The 13,123-nt window shown below is 32.1% G+C and overlaps 1 long non-coding RNA gene across 5 annotated transcripts in view; it reads right to left on the reverse strand.

Moving 5' to 3' along the window:
- LOC146406902 (uncharacterized) overlaps positions 1-13,123 on the reverse strand; it is a 212,236-nt gene that overhangs the window by 167,117 nt on the left and 31,996 nt on the right. Inside the window, exon 3 of one of the 5 annotated variants that reach the window (XR_014817975.1) lies at positions 2,268-2,314. The exons of the other annotated variants lie outside the window; for them this stretch is intronic. This is a non-coding gene — a long non-coding RNA (uncharacterized LOC146406902). The remainder of the gene's footprint in view (positions 1-2,267; positions 2,315-13,123) is intronic. 5 annotated transcript variants of the gene reach the window in all.

The following is a 13,123-nucleotide window of genomic DNA, read 5'->3' on the forward strand; positions in this document are numbered from 1 at the left end:
AGGGAGAAGTTACAACTGACACCACAGAAATACAAAGGATTATAAGAGACTACTACAAGCAATATGAGCCAATAATATGGTCAACCTAGAAGAAAAGAACAAATTCTTAGAAAGGTGCAAGCTTCCAAGACTGAACCAGAAGAAAGAGAAAATAATGAATAGACCAATTACAATTATTGATATTGAAACTGTGATTTTAAAACTTCCAACAAAGTGGGACCAGATGGTTTCACAGATGAATTCTAATGAACATTCAGAAAAGTTAACACCAATCCTTCTGAAACGCTTCCAAAAAACTGCAGAGGAATGGATACTCCCAAGCACATTCTATGAGGCCACCATTACACTGATACCAAAACCAGAAAAAGATACCACACACACACACAAAAATTACAGGCCCATATCACTGATGCACATAGAGACAGAAATCCTCAAGAATATACTAGCAAACAAAATCAAACAATACATCAAAAGAATCATACTCCATGAATGGTCTTTATCCCAGTGATGCAAGGATTGTTCAAATATCCACAAATCAAACGGTGTGACACATTACATTCACAAATTAAATAAAAACAATATAATCACATCAATAAATGCAGAAAAAGCTTTTGACAAAATTCAACATCCACTTATGATTAAAAAAAAAAAAAAAAACTCTCCAGAAGTGGGCATAGAGGGAACCTATCTCAATATAATAAAGGCCTTATATGACAAACCCACCACTACTATCAGTCTCAATGGTGAAAAGCTGAAAGCTGAAAGCATTTCCTCTAAGATCAGGAATGAGATAGGAATTTCCACTATTACCACTTAAATTAAACATAGTATGGGATGTCTTACCCATAGCAATCACAGAAGAATAAGAAACAAAAAGAAACTGGAGTTCCCATCATGGCTCAGTGGTTAACGAATCCAACTACCAACATGCAGTTGCAGGTTTGATCCCTAGCCTTGCTCAGTGGGTTAAGGATCCAATGTTGCTGTGAGCTGTGGCGTAGGTCACAGACATGGCTCAGATCCTGCGTTGCTGTGGCTCTGGCGTAGGCCTTCGGCTACAGCTCCGATTAGACCCCTAGCCTTGGAACCTCCATATGCCACAGGAGAAGCCCTAGAAAATGCAAAAAGACCAAAAAAAAAAAAAGAAAGAAAAAGAATCCAAATTGGAAAAGTAAAACTGTCACTATTTGCAGATGACATGATAGTATATCTAGAAAATCCTACAGCTACTACAAGAAGACTACTAGAGTTCAACAATGAATTCTATAAAATTACAGGATACAAAATTAATATACAGAAATTTATTGCATTTCTATACAGTAACACCTGAGATCAGAAAGATAAATTAATGAAACAACCTATTTACCATCACATCAAAAAGAATGAAATACCCAGGAATAAACCTATTTAATGAAGCAAAAGTCCTGTACTCTAAAAACTACAAAACTCTGATGAAAAAAACTGAAGATGATTCAGATGGAATGCTACACTATATTCCTGGATTTTAAGGAATCAACATTGTCATTAAGACTATACCACCCAAGGCAACCTACAGATTCAATGCAATCATTATCAAATTATCTATAGCATTTTTCACAGAACCAGAATAAAAATTTTAAAATTTGCATGGAAATACAACAGACCCCAAATAGCCAAAGCAATCATGAGAAAGAAAAACAAAGTTGGAGGAATCAGGCTCCCTGACTTCAGATTATACTACCAAGCTATAGTAATCAAAAGAGTATGGTTAGGACAAAAAATAAATACAGAAATATAGACAAATGCAAAAGATAGAAATCCCAAAAATCTACCCATGCACCTATATTCAATTAATCTACAATGAAGGAGGCAAGAATATACAATTGGAGAAAAAACAGTCTCTTCAATAAGTGGTGCTGGGAAAAAATGGACAGCTACATGTAAAAGAATGAGATTAGAATATTCTCTAACATCATGTATGTAAATAAACTTGAAATGGATTAAAAACTTAAAAGTAAGACATGATACTATAAAACTCTTATAGGAAAACATAAGTAGAACTCTTTGATAGCATTATCTTTTAGGATCCACCTCCTAGAGTAATGGAAAAAATAAACAAATGGGACCTAATTAAACTTAAAAGCTTTTGAACAGCAAAGGAAATCATAATCAAACCGAAAAGACAACCCACAGGATGGCTGAAAATATTTGGAAGCAACCTAAACATCCATCAACAGAGGAATGGATAAGGAAGATATGGTACACATATAGAATAGTATATTGCTTACCCATAAAAAAGAATAAAATAATGCCATTTGCAGCAACATGGGTAGACCTAGAAGAGGATAATAGTAAGTGAAATAAGTCAGAAGAAGACACATGTCTTATGATGTTACTTATACATGGATTCTAAAAAACATGATACAAAACAACTTATTTATAAAATAGAAACAGATTTATAGACTTCATAAAAAAACTTATGGTTACAAAAAGAGGATAAATATATTAGGAGTACAAGATTAACATGTATACACTACTATGTATAAAACAGACATTCAACAAGGACCTACTGTATAGCACAGGGAACTCTACTCAGTATTCTGGAATAACCTACATGGAAAAGTATCTGAAAAAGAATGGATATATGTATATCTATAAGGAATCACTTTTCTGTACACTTCAAAATAATGCAACATTTTAAATCAGCTATACTTCAATAAAAAAATTAATGTTAAAAAACATACACACAAAAGAAATTATTGTCCAAATACACAAATTGATGAGAATAACACAAATCATTTATTTCATTAACTTGGACTTTTTTAATGTAAAATTTATATACTTATAATTAAATGTAATTTATTTACAGTGTATTAATCAATTGCTTGATAACTATGTTTAATGATAATTATAATGTTTAATGAAGTAAAATTTTTACAAATTAAAATGATTATAATGTTTAATGAAGTTTATGATAATTATGTTTAATGAAGTAAATTTTTTTAATTATGTTTAATGAAGTAAATTTTTTAATTAGATGTAAGAGCACAGCAATATAAGTACATGAGATGTTAATGTGTATGCACGTTTTTGTTGTAGTGATATGAGGACAAAGTCAGACTTTCAGAAATATGCAATACAGTAGGATAAAACTTGCAGTTAAAATAGAATAAAAATATAAATCCAAAAGGGAAAAAATGGGGTCTTACATTTGTCTAAGTAAATGATTTTTCAACTCCTCTTTAGCCATAATCTCATTCTTCAAGTAGTATGCAATAGAAAACCAGGGGGGAGAAGAATGATTAAGTGGGGCTGTCCTCTAATTGAAAGAGAAGGAGACAAATAGCTATAGACCTTAACTTCCTTAATCTCTAGGAGGGTTCCTGAAAGTGTAAGTTACAGTTTAGAATATATTGTAATATAAAATGAATAATTTTCAGATTTATATATATCTTTCCAGGCATGGTTATTTTATTAAACAATTAAAATATTACCTATAAAATGGACCATTCACATACAATTTTGTCTATATCTTTCTCTATTTGAATGTTATCAATATATAATTTGTAAAAATATATGTAAATTTAATTTATACTTTTTATAAAGATAAAGCAAAATGTCTGTTGGAAAATATACAGTAATATGTAACAATATTTAAAATAATGTTCCAGGCCAATAAGAAAAATAGGAGAACACTCAATGTCAGTAATAAAGCATTGAAAACCAGAATCCTGATCATATAAGCTAATGCTGCCCCAACCCTGGTGAAGTGAGAAGGAGGAGTTTAATCCAAAGTTTTTAAAATGCATACAAGGGTAGGATATGAACACTATCCTCCAGTGGCAAAAAAGTTAAAATTCAGACACCTACACAAATACAGCTGCTGTGTGGAAAGCTCCATATTTCTATTTAATCTGTCCCAAGTTTAGTCCAAGGCTCATAATTATCCATTTTCAGGCAAATTTGTGGAGGTTCCAAAAGTAGAAATTAGATTTTTATTATAATTTGTTAATCACATTAACTAAATGGAATATATATATACATTCCATTGTATAATACTAAATGTATGTGTGTATATATATATATATATATATTCCATTATATAATACTAAAATTTCTGTAAGAAATAAAATTTAAACTTTCACGTAGATTAATTATTCAAATTTCTTATGTCAGAAATGTATATATAAATTCAAAGTTAATTCTTTAAAATGTTAAACAAAAAAACTGTATAATTGTCTATTGAAGTAAAAAACACATATTTCCCAAATTATACAGTGATATAAGAATTGTAATGGGAGTAAGTTTTTATAAGACAATGAAATTATAGCCCAATCTTCCTCATACATTAGGCAAAATACTTGAATTAATAAGGAATAGAGGGAGTTCCCATCATGGCTCAGTGGTTAACAAACCTGACTAGTATCCATGAGGACGCAGGTTTGATCCCTGGCCTTGCTCACTCAGCTAAGGATCCAGTATTGCCTTGAGCTGTGGTGTAGGTCACAGATGTGGCTCAGATCCCACATTGCTGTGGCTATGGTGTAGGCTGGCAGCTACAGCTCCAATTAGACCCCTAGCCTGGGAATTTCCATATGCCACAGTGCAGCCCTAAATAGACAATAGCCAAAAAAATAAAAACAAAAAATAAACAAATACAGAATAGAAAACATTTTCATTATTTATTTGGTGATATGATTATACATGTAGAAAATTCAAGATAATTTATGGAAAATATTAGGATTAACAAATTTAGCATTATTACTAAAAATACAAACTAATAATTATAATTTGAACACTGCCAATAAGAATTAAACAAATGAAAAATACTGTCAAAAATATAAAATATCTAGGGACTGGACCAAGATGGCAAGGTGAGGACCTTATCCCCTCATAAACACATTAGAAATACATCTACATGGAGAATAATTCTCATGGAAAACTCCTATACAACAAAACTACAAGAAAGAATTCCATGTCACAGAACAGGAAGGAAAAACAGCATAGGGTCATGATCTCCACCCCTGGGAAAGATCTAAAAGGAAGAGATTGTCCATGCAGGCATACTCTTATTCTAGAGAGGGGATGGGTTGAGCTACAAACTGGTTGTCCCAGTCCTGGGAACCTATGCTGAAGATAGAAGCCCCTTTGCTGCTGGAAGAACTTCTGGGAGAAATAAAAGGGCTAGAGAAGCTTAGACTCTACTCATGAAGAGTGTGCAAGTGCTGGCTTGCCAAAAAACAGACCTGAGAGAGCTCTTCACTGTGGCTAAACCTCACCATACTCCCCAATCCAAGTGGGGCAAATAATCATGCCACACTAACTCCACACCATAACTGGGTCTAGATCTGGGGTAGACAGGCCTGGAGATAAGACTGATACAGGAACAGAGAGATGGCTTCAGGAGCCTGGAATGTGGTACAGGTGGGAAAAAAAAAAAAAAAAAAAAAACGAAAACAAAAAAGAAATGGGTCAATGAGAATTCAAAAAAGAAATTATAAAATTCCTCTGGAAAAATTAAAAATGAAAACATAGCCTTACAATCCATGTAATTTAATAAAAGCAGTTCTACAAGAAAAGTTAATTGCATACAAGCCTTCCTTAAGAAACAAGAAAAATCTCAAATAAAAAACATAACCTAGACCTAAAAAAATTAGGGGGAAAAAAAGAATTAGGGGGAAAAAAAGAATTAGGGGGAAAAAGAATTAGGGGGAAAAAGAATTAGGGGGAAAAAATAATTAGGGGAAAAAAAGAATGAAGTACAAAATCAGATGGAACTAATACAGATCAGAAGGGAAATAAATAACAGAGATAGAAGATCAAGAAAACCAAGAGTTTTTTAGGAGATTAAAAAAAATTGATAAACTTTTATCTAGGTTCACCAAAAAGGAAGAAGAGAGGCCCCAAATAAACAAAATAATCAGAAATAACAACCAATACCACAGTGATACCATGATACCAAGCCAATACAATGAGCAGTTGCATGCCAACAAACTGGACAACTGGAAGATATGGATGAATTTCTAGAAACATACAACCTGCCAAAGCTGAGTCGAGAAGAAACAAACAATTTGAATAGACTCATTACTAGAACTGAAACAGAATCTGTAATAAAAATTAAGAACCCTGCAAGCTAAAGTCTAGGAATGAGTGGCTTCAGAGGGGAATTCTACCATTCATATAAAAAAGAAATTATGACTATTCTTCTCAAACTGTTCCAAAAAAATTGAAGAGGAAGTAATGCTCCCAAATTCATTCTTCAAGTTCACTATTACCTTCATGTCAAAACCATACAGACATTGTAAAAAAAGAAAATTAAATGCCAATAACTGAGGAATATAGATGTATAAATCCTTAAGGAATTACTACCAAGTAAATTTCAACAATATGTAAAAAAGATGATATATCATGATCAAGTGGTATTTTTTATTCCATGGACACAAAGATGATTCAACTTACAAAAATCAGTCAATGTGATACAATACAGTAACAACACAGTAACGACATAAAAGACCAAACCAAATAATAATTTCAAAAGATGCAGAAAAATCACTTGAAAAAATTTCACTATCAATCCATCCATGATAAAAAAAAAACTCTCAGCAAAGTGGGTATAGAATTGTAACATTTACAGTAATTCATAAGCACCATAATATTCAACATGGAAAAGCCGAAAGTTGTTCTGCTAAATTCTGGAATGATACAAGAATACCCAGTCTCACTGCTTCTAATTAACATAATAATGGAAGTCTTAGAGAAAGCTATCAGACAAGAAAAAAATAAAATGTATCCAAATTGGAAAGGAAAAGGTAAAAGTGTAACTATTTGGAAGTAACATGATACTCTAAATAGAGAACCCTAAGGTCGCCATACAAAACTATTAGACTAATAAATGAATTCAGCAAGGTTGTAGGATACAAGATTAATATACAAAAATCTGTTGCATTTCTATACCCTAATAATGAAATAGCAGAAAGAGAAAAGTAAACAACACCATTTAAAACTGCATCGAAAAATAAAACAAAATACTTAGGAAAAAACTTAACATAGGAGGTTAAAGATCTGTATGCTGAAAACTATCAGACATTCATAAACGAAACTGAAGACAATTCAAATAAGTGGTAAGATATCCTGTGCTTTTGGAATGGTAGAATTAATATTGTTAAAATGGCCATACTCACCAAAGTGAACTACAGATTTAATGCAATCCCAATCAAAACACTCATGATATTTTTCACAGAACTAAAACAAATAATCCTAAAATTATTTGGAACATAAAAAGACCTAGAATTATAAAAGCCATCCTGATAAAAAGGTAAAAACCCTCTAAGACCTACATCCACTGTTTCAATTTGGAAATTAGTTAATATCTTTACAGTTTTTCTTCTCTTGCTTCTCCAGTCAAAACACACCTGAGAATTAGATATTTGTTTTTCTTAAGTAAAATTTATATTTTTATTGGCTACAAGGTTTTCAAAAGCTATTACATGAACATATTATTTAGGGATATTAATTACCCAAATTAATTTTATTAAAGTATAGTTGATTTACAATTATATATATATATAATATATATATACTATATATAGTGTATATATATATATACTATATATATATCTCAGATATACCACATGGTGACTAAGTACTTTTATACATTATACTCCATTTAAAGTTATTACAAAATAATGGCTCTATTTCCCTGTGCTGTACAAGACATCATCGTCACTTATTTTATACATAGTAATTTGTATCCCTTAAATCCTCTGTCCTGATCTTGCTCCTCCTTTCTTCCCTGCCCCCAGTGGTAACCACTAGTCTGTTCTCTACGTCTGTGAGTATGTTTCCTTTTGGTCATATTCACTCAGTTTTTTGTTTTTTAGATTCGACATATAAATAATAACAGAGTGTTTGTTTTCTCTGACTTATTTCACTTAGAATTATACCCTCTAGGTTCATCCACCTTGTTAGAAATGGCAGAATTTCATTCTTTTTATAACTAATATTCCATCATATATACACACACACACCCCTATATATGTTGATTAGGACTTAGAATTGCTATCATATCATGGCAATTCTAAATAATGCTACTATAAATATTGGGGTCCATGTATCTTTTCAAATTCATATTCTCTTTTTCTTTGAATATGTACCCAATAGTTAAATTACCAAATAGAACCCAGAATAAATATAAAGTTGTGGTCAATTGATCAATTACAAAAGAGGCAAGAATATACAATAGAAAAAAGTTAAGCTTCAACAGGTAGTGCTGAGAAAACTGTATAGCTCCATGTGAAATAATTAAATTAGAACATTTTCTAATACAATATTCAAAATAAACTCAAAATGGATTAAAGACTTTAAGACCTGAAAACATAAAACGCCTAGCAAAATACCTAGGCAGAACACTCTTTGACATAAATGCCAGCAATCTATTTTTGGATCTGTCTCCTAATGTATAAGAAACAAAAACAAAAATTAACAAATGGGACCTAATTAAACTTAAAAGCTTTACACAGCTTTACACATGACAAGACAACCTACTGAATGGAATAAAATATTTGCTAATGATACCAATGACAAAGGATTAATATCCAAAATATATAAACAATTCATAAAACTCAGTCAAAAAACAAACAACCCAATTTAAAAAATGGGCACAAGACCTGAATAGACATTTTTCTGAGGATGACATACAGATGGCTAACAGGCAATGAAAAGATGCTCAACAGCATTAAATCCTTAGGGAAATACAAATCAAAACTACAAAGAGGTATAACCTTAACACCTATCAGAATGGCTATCATCAAAATGTCTACAAATAACAAATGCTGGTGAGGATGTGGAGAAAAAAGGACCTGACCTAGTTTACTGTTAGTGAAAAAGTAAATTTATACAGCCACCATGGAAACTAGTATGGGGGTTCCTCAAAAAACTAAAACTAGAAATACCCTATGATCACTATCATATCTTTTTAGTCTTTTTAAATTAGAACTATTTCCATTGCACATGTCTTTTATGATACTGGTAATTTGAAGACTGCTTTTATTACTTTTTTTCCAATAGAACATTCTTCACTTAACATTTTTATCATTTAATATTGCTTTATATTTAGTTTCAGGTTATGTATTCTCAGAGTGAAAGTTACATAAGTGACTGTAGACCCTTCTCAGAATAACACATCTGCAGGCATATGAGGTCCATCTGCTCTCTCATGGTGATGCAATTTTTCCTATTGGTCGTGGTGTTCTTCAAACCCTCCATTATACAGTTAGTATATTTTCCCCTATAAATACAAAGCAATCTGCAAAAAATACATTAAGAGCATAAAAATATCCTAACCTCAAGTTTTTTTTAAGAGCATAAAAATATCCTAACCTCAAGTTTTTTCATTGAGTTAAAAGCTACTATTTTTGCCCATACCAATTTTTATAATGTTAATGAATGCGAAGTGATAATTTTCAACTCTAGTGCTATTTCACATTTACCAGTTAGCATTCAGCATTCTACTGTAAAGAGTATCTTCATTCATTTATTTTTAGTACCATTCATGATTTCCCTATTTTAATGCTTTATATTTCATTACTCTCCTTAAATATTTTTGAGCTCAAATTATCCAGCATTTGGTATTGTGAATTTCTTTAATTTGGTCTCCACATCTTTTGGATATGTTCTAATCAGTTTTAAGTGTGGCCTTACTGTCTTGGAACATGTGTCATGTTCTGGAATGAGATACTTAATATATTTTGGAATGAGACAATTTTCTAAGAGCCCTGGTTCGTTGAAGGATCTTTACATCAAGATCTGGCCTCTAAATATGCTGATTATTATAGGGACATCTTTGCTTTTGAGCCCTTTCAGCAAGTGAATGGAATTAGAAAACAGAACACACATTTACATAATAGCTATATGTCAATAAAAATTATCAAGAAAATAGATAATCTAGGAGAAGAGTGTTACAGACAATGAAAGCAGTAGGGATGTCACTAAAGCATAGCAAGCCTGTTTTTTCAATAAATATCTAGGAGGTCATGTGCATCTTTCTGTACAATATGTAAAAGGGGTTCTATGGTAAGAGATAAGGCAAGAGAAGGCCAGGAGGGCGTATTATGTGGGGCTTTAAGGAAAACACATTTCTAATTTCTAAACTCTTTTCAAAGTTTAGAAACATAGCAGTGAATGGTCTCAATTCCAAGTCAGCATACTTTAACCTGATTTAACTTTCAACTAAAGAAAAGATACAGTGGTTCTAACTCAAGTATGTATGAGCACCAACCTGAGTATGAAGAGTTCTCAGAAAGCTAAAATTAAAGAATTTATCCAATAGTTTGCTACAATGTTGTCCTTAGAGCAACACTGTGTCTGGATTATTGGAGGAATTTTTAATATGAAGCCATACATAATTTTTTTAAAAAAAGAAAAGAAACATAATCCATGCTAAACTGTGCTACTGGTCCATGCTACTGTGGAATATAGTTTAAAGTTGCAACTTTGCACTTAATGTGAACTGCAGGAGATGTGGCTATCAGATGAATTCAACACCTTTGGCTGTAGGGAAATTTCTACTAGAGAGCCATACTAAGCCAATAATGGCTGTATACATGTTTCTCAGAAGGAGATATCTGAAAAAGTCTGAACCTAAAGTTTCCAGTATAAATCTTAAAAGAGTTTTAAAATACATAGAAAACAATTCTTATAGTTAACAGTTTTTAAAAATATTATCTCTTAGGATCAAGATTTGAATAAATTTTATCAAAATCATTGAGAGCTAGAAATGGAAGGTAATTTAGAAATATTCTAGTTCAGCTCTTTCATTGTTACAGATTGGGCTGAGACTGGTTAAGTGGTATTCCCTAAGGTTATATTCATTGAAAGAAAGGTTAGAACCAATACCAAGTTTCCCTAGTTTGATTCTCAGTCCTTTTTCGTGGCAGTTCTAAAAACTATGAGGCTTAAGAATAGTATTGTACCTCTGAAAATTTTCCTGCAGTGTTTCTGAATTGGAAGAATCAATATTAAATTACCATACTACCCAAGGCAATCTACAGATTCACTGCAGCTTGCCAATGGCATATTCCACAGAACTAGAACTAATAATTTTAAAATTTGTAGGAAACACAAAATACACAGTCAAAACAATCTTGAGAAAGAAGTGGAACTGAAGAACTCACCACCCCTGACTTCAGGCAATACTACAAAACTGCAGTCATCAAAACAGTATGGTACTGACACAAAAACAGATGTATAGATTATGAAACAGGAAATAAAGCCCAGAAATAAACCCACACACTTAGAGTCAATCAATCTATGACAAAGAATGCAAGCATATAGAATGGAGAAAAGAGAGTCTCTTCAACAAATGGTTCTGGGTAAACTGGACAGTTATATGTAAAAGAATGAAATTAGAACATTCTTGGAGTTCCCATTGTGGCTCAGTGGTAATGAAGCCAACTACTAGCCATGAGGATATGGGTTTGATCCTTGGCTTTGCTCAGTGAGTTAAGGATCCAGAGTTGCCATGAGCTGTGGTGTAGGTCAAAGATGCAGCTCGGATCCCACATTGCTGTGGCTCTGTTGTAGGCCAGCAGCTGTAGCTCTCATTTGACCCCTAGCCTTGGAACTTCCATACGTCATGGCTGTGCCCCTAAAATATAATAAAGAAAGAAAAAAGAAAAAAGAGCATTTTCTAACACCATATATAAAATAAACTCAAAATAGATTAAACCCTTTGTAATACTGGATACTATAAAAGTCATGGAGGGAAAAAAAAACATTTTCCTCATTAAACCACAATAATTTATTTTTAATATCCATCTCCTAAAGTAAAGTAAATCAAAATATAAATACATAAAATGGGACTTAATTAAGCTTAAAAACTTTTGTACAGCAAAGGAAACCAGAGACAAATGAAAAGACAATCTATTAATTGGGATAAATATCTGCAAATGGCATGACCAATGAGGGATTAATACCCAATGTATAGAAACAGGTCATATAAGTCAACATAAAAAACTTGATTAAAAAATGGAAAGAAGGACTGAATAGACATTTTTCCCAAGAGGAAATGCAGATGGCCAATATGCACATGAAAATGTGCTCAAGATTGGGAATCATCAGCGAACTGTAAATCACAACCACAATGAGATATCAACTACACCTATCAGAATGGCTATAAACAAAATGAACACAAATAACATGTTGGTGAGGATATAGAGATAAGGGAAGTCTCCTATACTCTTGGTAGGAATGTAAATTGATATATCCATTGTGAAAAACTGTATAGTGATTTCTCAAAAAACTGAAAATGCAACTATCATATGACCCAGCAATTCCATTCCTAGATATGTATCCCTCCAAAACCCACACAAACACTAATTCGATACAATACTTGTGTTCCAGTGTTCATAGCAGCATTATTTATAATTGTCAAGATAGGAAAGCAACCAAAGAGTCCATTAACTGATCAATGGATAAATTTGTATATGGTACATCCATTAATGGATAAATTTGTACATGGTATATACAAACACAGTGGAATACTACTCAGCCATAAACAATAAGAAATTTTGCCATTTGAAGCAACTTGGATGGACCTGGAATTCATTGTGGTAAGTTAAATAAATCAGAGAAACACAAAACTGTATGATATCACTTATATGTGTAATCTTAAAAATATGACAAACTAGTGAATATAACAATAAAGAAGCAGACTCACAGATACAGAGAACCAACTAATGGTTAGCAGAGAGGGATGGGCAATATAGGAATGTCAGATTAAAAAACAAGGTCAGGAGTTCCGTTGTGGCACATGAGCTTAAGGATCCAGCATTGTCATTGCAGTGTCTCTGGTTTTTGCTGTGATGTGGATACAGTTTCCGGCCCTGGAACTTCTGTATGCTGTGGGTCCTCCCTCCAAAAAAAGTTATTACGAGATTATATGAAACTGTGTGTGTGAAATTTTAGAAAATTGTAAAATACCATCAAATTTAAAAATCTTTCATTCAATAAAAAGTTTAAAAAGTGAATTAAAAAGAAAGAAAAATATTGTCAAATTATTTAAACATGTTCATAGTAGGATTATTTACCATAGCCAAGATATAGAAGCAATCTAAGTGTCCTTCAACAATGAATGTATAAATAAAAT

This window comes from Sus scrofa, chromosome 1 (assembly GCF_054392235.1).
Source record: "Sus scrofa isolate SSC_HxYL_T2T_F1_AM1 chromosome 1, Sscrofa_HxYL_maternal_Yorkshire_Landrace_v2.0, whole genome shotgun sequence".
In the NCBI taxonomy this organism is placed as follows: Eukaryota; Metazoa; Chordata; class Mammalia; order Artiodactyla; family Suidae; genus Sus; species Sus scrofa.